A 3897-nucleotide genomic window follows, 5' to 3' on the forward strand; every position below is an offset into this window, starting at 1 on the left:
TATTGGTGGTGGACTGACTACTGTACCAGCCTATTGGTGGTGGACTGACTACTGTACCAGCCTATTGGTGATGGACTGACTACTGTACCAGCCTATTGGTGGTGGACTGACTACTGTACCAGCCTATTGGTGGTGGACTGACTACTGTACCAGCCTATTGGTGGTGGACTGACTACTGTACCAGCCTATTGGTGGTGGACTGACTACTGTACCAGCCTCCTGACTACTGTACCAGCCTCCTGACTACTGTACCAGCCTCCTGACTACTATACCAGCCTCCTGACTACTGTACCAGCCTCCTGACTACTGTACCAGCCTCCTGACTACTGTACCAGCCTCCTGACTACTGTACCAGCCTCCTGACTACTGTACCAGCCTCCTGACTACTGTACCAGCCTCCTGACTACTGTACCAGCCTCCTGACTACTGTACCAGCCAACCTGACTACTCTACCAGCCTCCTGACTACTGTACCAGCCAACCTGACTACTGTACCAGCCTCCTGACTACTGTACCAGCCTCCTGACTAATGTACCAGCCTCCTGACTACTGTACCAGCCTCCTGACTACTATACCAGCCTCCTGACTACTGTACCAGCCTCCTGACTACTGTACCAGCCTCCTGACTACTCTACCAGCCTCCTGACTACTATACCAGCCTCCTGACTACTGTACCAGCCTCCTGACTACTATACCAGCCTCCCTGACTACTGTACCAGCCTCCTGACTACTGTACCAGCCTCCTGACTACTGTACCAGCCTCCTGACTACTATACCAGCCTCCTGACTACTGTACCAGCCTCCTGACTACTATACCAGCCTCCTGACTACTGTACCAGCCTCCTGACTACTGTACCAGCCTCCTGACTACTGTACCAGCCTCCTGACTACTGTACCAGCCTCCTGACTACTATACCAGCCTCCTGACTACTGTACCACCCTATTGGTGGTGGACTGACTACTGTACCAGCCTCCTGACTACTGTACCAGCCTCCTGACTACTGAACCAGCCTCCTGACTACTGTACCAGCCTCCTGACTACTGTACCAGCCTTCTGACTACTGTACCAGCCTCCTGACTACTGTACCAGCCTCCTGACTACTGTACCAGCCTCCTGACTACTGTACCAGCCTCCTGACTACTGTACCAGCCTCCTGACTACTGTACCAGCCTCCTGACTACTGTACCAGCCTCCTGACTACTATACCAGCCTCCTGACTACTGTACCAGCCTCCTGACTACTGTACCAGCCAACCTGACTACTGTACCAGCCTCCTGACTACTGTACCAGCCTCCTGACTACTGTACCAGCCTCCTGACTACTGTACCAGCCTCCTGACTACTGTACCAGCCTCCTGACTACTATACCAGCCTCCTGACTACTGTACCAGCCTCCTGACTACTGTACCAGCCTCCTGACTACTGTACCAGCTTATTGGTGGTGGACTGACTACTGTACCAGCCTCCTGACTACTGTACCAGCCTCCTGACTACTGTACCAGCCTCCTGACTACTGTACCAGCCTCCTGACTACTATACCAGCCTCCTGACTACTGTACCAGCCTCCTGACTACTGTACCAGCCTCCTGACTACTGTTCCAGCCTCCTGACTACTGTACCAGCCTCCTGACTACTGTACCAGACTCCTGACTACTGTAACAGACTCCTGACTACTGTACCAGACTCCTGACTACTGTACCAGCCTCCTGACTACTGTACCAGCCTCCTGACTACTGTACCAGCCTCCTGAATACTGTACCAGCCTCCTGACTACTGTACCAGCCTCCTGACTACTGTACCAGCCTCCTGACTACTGTACCAGCCTCCTGACTACTGTACCAGCCTCCTGACTACTGTACCAGCCTCCTGACTACTGTACCAGCCTCCTGACTACTGTACCAGCCTCCTGACTACTGTACCAGCCTCCTGACTACTGTACCAGCCTATTGGTGGTGGAATGACTACTGTACCAGCCTATTGGTGGTGGACTGACTACTGTACCAGCCTATTGGTGGTGGACTGACTACTGTACCAGCCTATTGGTGGTGGACTGACTACTGTACCAGCCTCCTGACTACTGTACCAGCCTCCTGACAAGGCTATTGGTGGTGGACTGACTACTGTACCAGCCTATTGGTGGTGGACTGACTACTGTACCAGCCTCCTGACTACTGTACCAGCCTCCTGACAAGCCTATTGGTGATGGACTGACTACTGTACCAGCCTCCTGACTACTGTACCAGCCTATTGGTGGTGGACTGACTACTGTACCAGCCTCCTGACTACTGTACCAGCCTCCTGACTACTGTACCAGCCTCCTGACTACTGTACCAGCCTCCTGACTACTGTACCAGCCTCCTGACTACTGTACCAGCCTCCCTGACTACTATACCAGCCTCCTGACTACTGTACCAGCCTCCTGACTACTGTACCAGCCTCCTGACTACTATACCAGCCTCCTGACTACTGTACCAGCCTCCTGACTACTATACCAGCCTCCTGACTACTATACCAGCCTCCTGACTACTATACCAGCCTCCTGACTACTGTACCAGCCTCCTGACTACTGTACCAGCCTCCTGACTACTGTACCAGCCAACCTGACTACTGTACCAGCCTCCTGACTACTATACCAGCCTCCTGACTACTGTACCAGCCTCCTGACTACTATACCAGCCTCCTGACTACTGTACCAGCCTCCTGACTACTGTACCAGCCTCCTGACTACTGTACCAGCCTCCTGACTACTGTACCAGCCTCCTGACTACTGTACCAGCCTCCTGACTACTGTACCAGCCTCCTGACTACTGTACCAGCCTCCTGACTACTATACCAGCCTCCTGACTACTATACCAGCCTCCTGACTACTGTACCAGCCTCCTGACTACTGTACCAGCCAACCTGACTACTGTACCAGCCTCCTGACTACTGTACCAGCCAACCTGACTACTGTACCAGCCTCCCTGACTACTGTACCAGCCTCCTGACTACTGTACCAGCCTCCTGACTACTGTACCAGCCTCCTGACTACTATACCAGCCTCCTGAATACTGTACCAGCCTCCTGACTACTGTACCAGCCTCCTGACTACTGTACCAGCCATCCTGACTACTATACCAGCCTCCTGAATACTGTACCAGCCTCCTGACTACTGTACCAGCCTCCTGACTACTGTACCAGCCAACCTGACTACTGTACCAGCCTCCTGACTACTGTACCAGCCTCCTGACTACTGTACCAGCCTCCTGACTACTATACCAGCCTCCTGACTACTATACCAGCCTCCTGACTACTGTACCAGCCTCCTGACTACTGTACCAGCCTCCTGACTACTGTACCAGCCTCCTGACTACTGTACCAGCCAACCTGACTACTGTACCAGCCTCCTGACTACTGTACCAGCCAACCTGACTACTGTACCAGCCATCCTGACTACTGTACCAGCCTCCTGACTACTGTACCAGCCAACCTGACTACTGTACCAGCCAACCTGACTACTGTACCAGCCTCCTGACTACTGTACCAGCCTCCTGACTACTGTACCAGCCAACCTGACTACTGTACCAGCCAACCTGACTACTGTACCAGCCAACCTGACTACTGTACCAGCCTCCTGACTACTGTACCAGCCTCCTGACTACTGTACCAGCCAACCTGACTACTGTACCAGCCTACTGACTACTGTACCAGCCAACCTGACTACTGTACCAGCCATCCTGACTACTGTACCAGCCTCCTGACTACTGTACCAGCCAACCTGACTACTGTACCAGCCTCCTGACTACTGTACCAGCCTCCTGACTACTGTACCAGCCAACCTGACTACTGTACCAGCCAACCTGACTACTGTACCAGCCTCCCGACTACTGTACCAGCCAACCGACTACTGTACCAGCCA

This window comes from Oncorhynchus masou, unplaced genomic scaffold (genome assembly GCF_036934945.1).
Source record: "Oncorhynchus masou masou isolate Uvic2021 unplaced genomic scaffold, UVic_Omas_1.1 unplaced_scaffold_1491, whole genome shotgun sequence".
In the NCBI taxonomy this organism is placed as follows: Eukaryota; Metazoa; Chordata; class Actinopteri; order Salmoniformes; family Salmonidae; genus Oncorhynchus; species Oncorhynchus masou.